Genomic DNA, 11,158 nt, shown 5'->3' with positions numbered 1-11,158 from the left:
TCTTCCCCAACCTGACCACAACATCCAGCTTGTCTGTCATATGAATCTTATTGACATTTAAAAGCTTTCCTTCATATGAAATTGTTAAAGAACTTTTTTTCCATATTTAAAAACAGACAGACTTTCTCTATCAGAGTTGTCCATAAACTGTTACTATTGTACGGCTTATAACTGCAGGATTTTAAGAAAAGTAAAATAATCTCAAATGTAAAGTTTACAAAAATAAAACTGAACACTAACAAATAAGTCAAAATGAAACATTTTTACTCTCTACCAGAGATATTCTTGACAACATCCCATGGTGAGAGACAGACATGGTGCAGGTGGAAAGTTTTCTATCTGTAACATCTGAGACTGTGATGCAACCACCTAACTTATGGTATGAAATGTGCTGCCACAGTGTTACACAAAAGGCATGAGTAAATATACATGTTAGCTAGTCTTGCTAACTATAGTTAGCCTGGTACTTGTGTATCACAAACCACTGTTTGTACCAAGTACCAGGGGTTTAGGGACCACAACCATCAGAAATCTGTGAATACTTGAGGCTCCCTCAAACATTCAAAATGTGAAATGCAAAACTGTTTTGTTTAATTGTTGATACACCAAATATACCTAAATATGGATCGGTATGCACAGTGGAAACCATCTTCATCTACAGCCTTCCTTATCTCCGCTGTTGGGGGTAGATCTTATCAGCACCAAGGAAAATTAAGTAGTGGCTACTTTGTGAATGCCACCAAATAATATTCCACCAAAAACACAAAATCTATCACAGGTCCTATCTTAGTACACACTTGAAATAAGACGCAAATGTTACTAGCAAAGTAACATTTCAGCAAGAAATAGGAGCTTAATATAAGTCAATAATTCCTTAATATTGATGAGAAAGCACTTTCACTGGCAGATTATTTCACTTAGAACAAGTTAAACGAGAGGGTGGCATTCCCAGATCATCGTTCTGACTTGTGAGATAATTGGATCGCAGTACATTCCCGCTTTTTACTTTTCCACCTTCAGAGCGACCACAGACTATGTTTGAGGAAAGCAGCTTGGATGGCTCCATTTCTGCCATGTTCCAGTTCCCTATCAATCAGTTTTCTCCCTCCGTCTCTAATCCATCATTCCTCCTGTCTCCATATCTCTGTATCAACAGATACAGCACATAAAACACTGACATCTCACAGATACCTGGAGACCTACCTGCTCAGTTTGTGTGTCAGTGTTGGTAGAAAAGGAAAGGATTGTCTCAATACGTGGTTCTTCATGTTTACCTGAGTTGTGACTAGTAAATAAGTGTTTTGGGTAGTACCTGTCTTGTAGCTGCCAATAGAGCTGGTAATTAAAACATTGGCATGAAAGCTCTTGGATTATTACAGCCTTAAACCGGAGATGCCTGAAAACACCTGTAGTCCCCTACGCTCAACAGTAACTTCCTTTTTTTCCAACGTACAGTTGTGAAAAAATGTATGCCATCTTTTATGTCTATCAGGAAGAAACTAAAATCACAACTATTTCATTGTAACACAACAAATTACCCCCACACCTCAGTCAACACACACATCTTTAGAGCTATTGAAGTTCTTGACCTCAGTGTCTTCTGTTTCTAATTTTCCTTTTTCCAGAAAGTTTTCAGAGTTTTCCATTGCTGTTTCCTCACCATATGGTTTGTCACAGCGGGTAAGGTGATGGCCCCTGGAGATCCATCATGTACTCAGGTAACAATGTGACCCTGCACCGCTGACCAGAAGGTTTTCAGAGTAGCGATAGGCATCAGCTGTCGGGGGACGGGGCACCCGCTAGGCTAGCATCTGGTCCGAAGATGCGCATGCATACGCTCAGCAGATTTAGCTGCTTTGTTGAAACTTGTTGAAGATGTTTATTAATTCTGAATGTAAAACTTTGAACCTGTTGATTAGAAGACAAACTTCTATTAGAGCCCAAAATGAAAAACATTTTTGCACTCGAATGTATGTAGACTTCAGAGCGTAAACATATTTGTCTTTATTCTCCATCAGCTACTCTTTTTTTTTCTTCGTTTTTTTTCCTCTCCCACACATTGTACCTCTCCAGCTGTCAGTCAGCAGATGTCGGCCAACTCTTGTTTGAAGCGAGAGCGCAGCAGGCTGCTTCTGGAAAAATCCCCTAGAGTTGACACAGAGTCACGTCAGAATTATTCTTCTCCTAATGCTGCGCTTACATTGATTTGCGTCTGTTTACGTTGTGTTCAGCACCTGCTGAGAGTAGCTTTAGTTTTATCTGCCGTTTGCTGTGGAGTGCCATTGAAACGAGCGTCGCTTGATGAAGAGGCTGTGATTCGCAGATCCTCACATCTGCATTCAGGAAAAAAAACACTCAGGATCTGGATGGTTTTGAGCTACCGGTTCATGATTCACACTTGCTTAACACACAATGTGTTGTTTTGATTGTTGCAAACAAAATACTCAAAAAGACCTTGTTTTCTAAAACTTTGCTCTGGAGGAACTGCGGCCCAGTCGACTAGCAGAACTACATTCCAACGTTTTTGAAGTTGTAAAGCAGAGCTGCATAGGAAGGCAATGACCAGGCTAGTCAAGCTTTGATGTTGATTTGAAATGCTCCCTATGCTCAAAAAATACGACTATTGGTGTCATTTTGTTCTTTATTGAAGGTGTTTTTCTGATGTTGTACTCCGAACCACATAACCCCAGACCAGGCCAAAACCAAGCCTTTGAGAAAAGCAAGACCAGGTTGAAGACCAAACCAAAGCGAGACCATTTTCAAGGCCATTCCTACAATCAGAAAGATGTTTTTGCTGCAAACCTTAAAAATATTGCCACTTTTCAAACTTGAAAAAATTACCTTCCAAGTTTCATGAGTAAAAATGTAGTTGAGACAGAGACAACCAAGACTTAGAAACTATGACTTGAGACTGAGTTCAATCCAAAGTACCATGGCAAGTACTGTTTGACCTCTTATCTTGGGAATTTTGATCAGTAACATGGTATAAAGGTAAGTATTACCTACATTAATCTATGCATGAATTCATTGTCAACACCCACTTATCCTTGCAGGATCACAGAGGAGCTGGTTCCTATCTCCAGCAATCATTGGGGTGAGAGAAACAATACAACCTGGACAGGTTTGCCAGTCTGTTCCCAGTTCCTGCTGTTAGCAGATGGCTTTATGAATATTCTTTGTTTGAAGAAACACTTAATAGTGTACTGATCAATAATACAAAGTTAATCGGATTAAGTCTATAGCTCACCCTTCAGGTCTTTGAAACACGCCTGCTGTGATTTGAGCGAAACTGGGTGACCAAACACTTTCACTAAGTTACGTCATTAAGCATTTGCTTCCTTACATGATGTTTTCTTTTATTATTTTGCTTTTATCAAATAAAAGCAATGATTTGTGTAGGATGGTCTGTTGCATACTTTCAGTGTATCAAAAGATTCTGATTTAAATTATAGTGTTTAGCCACCATTTTCCTGCGCAGACGGTTCCTGTCTCCTGTCTACTTCCTGTTATGTCCAACTCTACTTCCATGCTGTTTTCTCGCTCACTCCTGTTTCCAAGTTGCTTTGAGACCTTTTGGTTTGGTATTCTGACGTATTTTTGTTTTGGGTTTATGATTCTCCAGCTTTAGGCGATCAAAAGACAACTTGTTTTAAATTTGCAATAACAACCAGCGCTAATCTCAGAGGGAATTCAGCCACAGAACCCTTTAGTGTTAGATCACATGTCCAATGCTCAGAGATGCATTGAATCGGGTCTGGATTGTGACTGAAGTCGTTCTGACCAAAAAAGTTCTTGTTGCCTCGTCAGCAGATTTTGCATTAAATAACCAAAAACCGTCATTTGCAAGCAGCAAGTCATAAAAGTCTCTGCAAATAAGCATCCAGGTTTGAAACTCCCATCCACCCAGTGAGCTGAACTCTCTTAACAGTATGTTACATATCATAGTTATGACCCACACTTCCCTTAATGTTCTCAAGGAAACAATCTGGAACAGCGAGATGATGTCTTCATTTTCCAAAAGACACACCCCCGCACACATTAAACACTGCATATATCATGCCACCCCTCTCTTTTATGATCATTGCTACCATTAGCGAGTATTCATGTATGGCGGCGGCACCACAGTATGAGACTGATGAGGAGGAAAAAGGTTCTGACTTCTGTGGTAGTTGATCAATTCAGCTGATATGGAGGAAAAGGAAATATGTCCCACATAAACCTCAGGAATGTTGGTGACTCTGAAAAATTGAACGGACTTTTTCAAGATATTTACTTCATCCAAATTTAATCATCTACATACAATTTTGCAATTCCTTTTTGCTTTTTTTATCCCTCTATTAAGATTGTTAGAATAAAGTAGTAAATGTTTCTTGGCTGAATGATTGCACTCTCACTGCCCAAGTAAAAAAAAGTATGCTTTAGCATACTAAATTTTAACATACTTTAGCATACTTTGATTGATGTACTTAAACTGTACTATTTTGGAACAACTTTTTTTGTGCTTAGTATACTTTAGTAGTATTTAAATAGTATTACATTACAACTTTTAGTATACTCAACGTACTTTTTTGGAACAACATAAAGTTGTACTTAGTATACTTTAAGTATACTTTTTTTATGTAGTATTCAAGAGAAATATTCCAAAAATATTCCATATTGAGTGTACTAATTCTATTATAGAATTATATTAAAAATATACTTTTAATATATTTTTAATATACTACTAATACATTAGTAATGTATTTAAATTACACTTAATTTTTATTTTTGATTTACTGCTATTGCTAATAAAGTACAATTTTAATTATTCATAAGTCGTACTTTATACATTACATCCATAACTACACTGCAGTACTTACATTGTTTTAGGCTACAATTACATGGAAAGATTAATTACACCACAAGTTGCCCAAGGTAATTTAAATATTTTGTTTTATTGCCGACATTTTAAAATTGTAAAATTTTACTCACAACTTTCTGAACTTTACATAAATTATCAGTTTGCAAATCAAAAGTGAACACATGAACATGAAAATTTAAGTGTGACAATAAAACATAAAAGTGAGGATCAATGACAGAACATTCCTGTTCACTGCACCTTACAGGAACCTACAAAAAACAACAATAGAGCAATTAAACAGAGAAAGCATTTGTATTTTAAAGAAGACAGAAAAATGGCAAATAAAAAAAAGACGTACAATTTTAAGACATGTTGTACTCGCTGTGTATATGACATCATCAGAACTGATGATGATTGGGACCGGATGCCTGGGTTGGAAAAACATTTCTGGGTGTCTTCTTTGCCTGTTTATGTTAGAAGTAGAAAAACATAGTCAGCAATATCATAGAATCAGTTGATGTTGGCATTAACTATGAAGCTGTTTTAAGTGTGGACTTAAGGAGATAAACTACCTTAAAATCTTTCCATCCATGATCTGAACACACTGATCCTTGCAGGGTGGTGAGGGAGGCTGGTGGTGCCCATCCCCAGCAGTCATCAGATGAGAGGCAGGGTTCACCCTGGACAGGTCACCAGTCCATCACAGGGCCATGAAAGTCAACAACAAATTAAAAAAAAGAAAGATAAATGTTAGATTAACAAGGAGAAAAATTCTGTCCAGTTATCTTTAAATCAAATCATGTTTATTAAGCACTTGGTGTTGGTAACAAACCAATTTTTGTTGTTGAAAATGTAGCTAGCTCCTCATTAAAAAAACACAAACAAACTTACATCATGAAGACGATGTGGAGGTTCATCCTTAGAGCTGGTTGGTGATCTGGTGGTGTCAGAGCTTCTTCTGAGACAGAAAAGTCTTTAGGTTTCCTAACACCTGATTTCTCTGGCTTCCTCTTTCATCTTCATTTGCTTAGTTAGACTGCAAACATATGTTGAAGATAAAATCATTGATGAACGAGTTGGAACAACAACAACCTCACAATATCAAAGTCTCTCTGTCTTATGGAGCTTAATTAAAACCAGGTTAGTTTATGATTACTATTAATAAGTCACAACAAACAACCTCCATGCAGTTATAACATGAAGCTGAATGATTGCTATACTAATAATCATACAAGTCACAATACAATTGATAAAAATAATTATTTATGAAACCAACGTAAGTTATATATCTTTACTGCACTGTTTATAATTAAATGAAGATAATTAATAAGCAAACTTACCACCAGCTAGCAACACTTAGCAGCCTTCATCCTTCTGGACTCCTTTTGTGACACACATTTCATTTCCATCGGTTGTTGTCCCATTGTGTTGTCATCTAACTCGGACTAGGACGTCACCAGCTCGAATTTACCAAAATTAGTAACTATTGTCAAGGCCTTCTCTACTTTGAAGGCAATATTATGCGAGTAAAAAATGGCGAATTTGAATAGCGTCTGTTAAGTTCCCTGCGTTCAAGTTTCTTCTCTTTGTGGCGTTTTTTAAATAAATGAAATTGTGTAATACCGCCACCATCTGGTCTGGAGTATGAACTGGAGCTAATGCCGTTGATTATAAGGTTTTACATCACACATCTGAAAATGGATTGGGTACTTTCTTAAAAATTACATCATGATTATCATTTTTTTTATTGTATGCAATTTTAATAAATAGTAAAATATTATTAAGGCACTTAAAAAATCATACTTTTTAGGTACTTAAAAAGTATGCCTACATATTACATTAAACACACTTTAAAGGTGCCTAAAAGACATACTTCTGCATATGTATCAATCAGTTTTATTTTGTAATCAGGTCTCTGCGTGATGCAGACTTCTGCCCAGGTCCCTCTTGAAAATGAGATCTGGATCTCAACGGGGTTCACCTGGTTAAATAAAGAAAATTAAAATAGGTACACTTTATTAGCCTAAAATTTACACTGAGATGTAATTTAAAACATACTGAAATTAATAATCTAAAGTAGTGTTAAGTGAATTTAAAAAAAATCTATTTTGAGCATATGTTGTTAAATATACTCAAAATATATTTTAAATATAGCCTACTTGAGAAAGTGTATATTTACACTTGGGCAAATATATATTTTGTTCACTTAAAGTATACTTTTATTTAATATATTAAAAGTGCATTTTGGTACAATTATGTTTAAGTGTGTTTAAAGTTCTAATTTTGAAATTGGTACAACTATACTTTTAGTATACTTCAGATATACTTATAGGTAGCACACTTAATACTTAGTATACTTGAAGTGTACTTACACAAATTTAAGTATGTTTGAAATATACTAAAGTATACTTTTTTTCACCTGGGTGTTAATCTTTTCTGTTCAAAAAACTTAAGATAACACTATTTTGTAAGACTGTGAATGTAAATAAAAGGCATGCTACAGCACGTAGTTTAGGAGGTCATGCCTCCCTGATTATTCAGTCAGGAGCTGGTGTCACTAGTGGAGCCGCAGTCAATCAGTTACCACGGCAACGGGTTTGTACGTAGTCTAGCCAACACGGAGTGAGGAAAAAGGAGTGGTTTTGAGTGTTTCAAGGGTTTTTCTGTCATTTCCTTTGCTTTAGCACACTCCATTAAATTAATAACACCTACATCTCCAGGTTCCATTTTGTTAACGTAATTCTACAGCGCCAGTGCAGCATCCCAAATGAAAGAAAGAAAAAACATAGGTTTAAAAATCATATTTTAAACAACCTAATCCAGGCTTTAAGGAACAGAAATTATGTTATCTCAGTTTAGTGTTGTTAATGTCGATATATAATGGTCATTTAATCTAGCACTACTAACCCCAAGCTTTTTTTTTATCCTGCTTCACAAATCAGGAGCAAAAACGCTCTAAGTGGAAGGTGACTTTAAGAATCATTGATCCCTGATTAATATTCTTTCTGGTCCTCATAGTGTCCTAGCTTTATATGCATTCCACTCAACTTTTCCTTTTTGTCATTGTCCTTTGTTTCGTCCAATGAAGCACAGATGCCATAAAAAATAATGCCTTAGAGAAAAGCTATAGAACCTCCGCTTTATGCTGTAGTTTGGTGAAAGTAAAAAGCCACTCCAGGGTATGAGGCTGCATCCTTGAACCAAAGAACATCACAGAGATGACAAACGATGTCTGGTAAATGGCCTATTGAGACAGTAACGCAAAGAATGGCCTCAGAAACCTACAAATAAAAACACAAAAGCACAATCACAGCGGCGCCTCACAAATGTTGGGGACTTGCCCAATGTACCAGGAAATAAAGCATGGCTTGACAAAGTGGAAAATATTGGTAAAAACCAAGAATACATAAACTTTGACTCTCTTTTTCTCTTTGCACACTTTCATATGAAGCTTTAGGGAGCTACACAAACACATGCACACGCACACCCCCACACATGCGCGCACACACACACACACTTGGTGTCACGGCTGAGAGAAAATTTAACAGGAGCACTTGTGAAGTTGCCTTCAGAGGACAATTACCAAAAGTTTGATCTGAGTTCAAATGAAGCAAAGGTTGAGCTAAAAGTCTGTAGAAATGAGGCTTTGACTAGAAGGTCAGTTCTTTGTGTTCGCTTGTATGTCTCATGTAATACTAGATTATATTTCTTGGAAAGTTGGTGGGCATAAAACAAAAATACAAACTTATCTACTCTTACTTTTAGAAGGATTCACAATTAGTTGAACCCCTCTAGTTGGGAGGTTATAGTGAACTCAAGCCAATAAACAAAACACAAGTCAAGGTGATGGAGGATGACCAGGCGGCCCACAAAACTACCTCAAAGTTTTCATTTGTCGTTTCACACAAGATATCTGTTGAAACAAAAGTGATCAGCTAGTGATCTACTGCAAACTAAATCAGCTAGTTAACATACCGTATTTTCCACACTATAAGGCGCACCTTCAATGAATGGCCTATTTTAAAACTTATATAAGGCACACCGCATTATAAGGCGTATAGAATAGACACTACATTTTGGGTTGCCAATTTGTTCCGCACTCTATTATTACACATCCACATTTGTAAAGAAGTGGTCCCCAGGTACTTTATATAGTAGGCTGTCCCAGTCGTTGTTTCACTCGCGGTGTTGGTGTTGCAAAATTGTGCCCAACTGCTTTCTGGGTAACACAGACCAACCGACACGCCTTCCCCGCAGTCTCTGTTTCTCTTCCCTCGCCCCCCTCCCCCCCAGCTTTAAAAGTATTATCAAACTTTATTAACAAACCAGCGTTCTGACAACTATCCCAGCATGCACCGCGCACCTCTTCTTCTACAAATGAAGTCGGCGGCTGCTTACCGTAGTTGCTAGACTTGTTGTGGCTCAATATTGGTCCATATATAAGGCGCACCGGATTATAAGGCGCACTGTCGGCTTTTGAGGAAATTGAAGATTTTTAGGTGCGCCTTATAGTGCGGAAAATAAGGTAATTAGTAGATGCTAATTGTAGGATAATAAATAGATTTTTATAGTGACAATTATACATCATTAAGTCCTTAGAACAAGACATCCTAAAATATTTGAGATTAACGGTAAGCATTGGTTTTGATCCCAATCCTTACCGTTAACAGCTTGAGTTGCAGCTCTACTTTTTTTCTCTGCAGATATTTGCCCACATTTGATCGTGACGTTGAGAGTCACCTGGTACCTACCAGGTACTCCAACTTCTAGAGGCCTTTCTGCTAATAGTTTCCATTGCCAATTGTCAAATTTATTAGAAGATTCAACATTTACATTAAACTGGAACCCATAGCTATGCTACATACTCCAACCAATCAAATGGCTCCAATGGATGTTGTAGTATTTCTGAATCTCTGTCATACTTGTAAGCCAAATGGTAGTAAAATGTACCAAGGTGGATCCTGTTGTAAAAATCTTGGTAACTATTCCAAATCAGACAGTTCCTACTTCCCACTGAGTGCTTATTAGTTTTGTTATAAAACTGTTTTAAAGCACCACTTCACCCAATATCTTCATCTCAAGGGAGAAAAAAAATTATGATCTCATTGATTCCAGTAAAAAGAATATATGCTAAGATGAACTTTAGCTAATTTATTCAGATTATTGTCATTGGAGCACCTTCATCCATCAGCATGAGACTCTCCAGTCATTACCGGCCTTCCAGAGAGCCTTGATAAATTGGTTTGCAAATAGTCATGTTTGCCACCATAAATCAGTGGATTTTTGAAACTGTACAGTCACAGAGACACATCCTCCTCAATGTGGTCTGGAAATTTTTCAAATTTCAGCAAACAGACAAGCCAATGTCCCTGTAAAGTATGACAAATGTTTTATCTGTCTGCCTCCATTTGTCTGTCAAAGCTGCTTATTTAGGAAAGATTTATGTGCAGCTCCTCCACTAAGATCAGCAAGTGAGCAAACAGCAGGACAATCAAGGGGGGTGGGGAATTCGGGATTAAGATGAAAACGAGAAAGTAATGTGGTTATATTCATAAGATGCAAAGCACGATGCGTGTATGTGAAATTGTGTGTCGATTTGGTTGTTCGAAACATGTTCCCCTGAGCTCTTGCTCAAATATAATAAAGAAAACTCTTTTCTTTCATCACACTTTCAGACAGAATGAATGAACAAACAAAAAAAGAACAAGAAGAAGCTGCTCTTCCATGCCTATGGGAGTGCCTGACACCTGATAGATGCTGACAGCCTATGAACCGTCTTCCTGGGCAACATATACTGGTGCAAATGAAAGGAGAGAATAGTCAAATAAGCACAGGGTTGTGCGTCAAAGTGAAACTGCATCAAAAGCGAATTGAGAGATAGAAGCATATAAAAATCATATGAGAGGACAAGCAGAGGCGCCGAAGACAGCAGCTGGAATATAAGACGTAGCAACTCATGGCCAAGAGCTTCTGCAATAAACGAAAACACCACAGCATGCAGTGATGTGAAAAATGATTTACTTCCTTAGAGATTTCTTCTGTTTTTGTCACACTCAAACATGTTTTTATGAATACAAACAGAATCTTTAAAGTGATGTTTTAATTTACCAGAAGAAAACAGGTATCCAAAGCAACCTGGCCCTGTGTGAACATGTAATCGTGTTAAATCATGAATAACCGTGATTAAACAGATTTTTCTACTATTACTGCCAGACGTGTACAATAAAGAAAAACATGAAACGCAACCTGTCTGACATCAGGAGGTAAACTACAAAGATCCCAAAAGGCGACGCATCACTCCTGAGTCAAAAGAAGTTG

The 11,158-nt window shown here is 37.2% G+C and overlaps 1 long non-coding RNA gene across 1 annotated transcript; it reads right to left on the bottom strand.

Annotated features, from left to right (window-relative positions):
- Positions 1-4,915: 4,915 nt before the first annotated feature.
- LOC145553257 (uncharacterized) lies at positions 4,916-6,832 on the bottom strand. Its single transcript, XR_014089555.1, has 2 exons — positions 5,199-6,832; positions 4,916-5,109 (listed from the first exon to the last, which is right to left on the bottom strand). It is a non-coding gene; the product is annotated as an uncharacterized LOC145553257 (long non-coding RNA).
- Positions 6,833-11,158: the final 4,326 nt, after the last annotated feature.

The sequence above is a fragment of the Poecilia reticulata genome, chromosome 10, assembly GCF_904066995.2.
Source record: "Poecilia reticulata chromosome 10, P_reticulata-male-v2, whole genome shotgun sequence".
NCBI lineage: Eukaryota > Metazoa > Chordata > Actinopteri > Cyprinodontiformes > Poeciliidae > Poecilia > Poecilia reticulata.
This window is presented reverse-complemented; position numbering and strand designations above follow the sequence as displayed.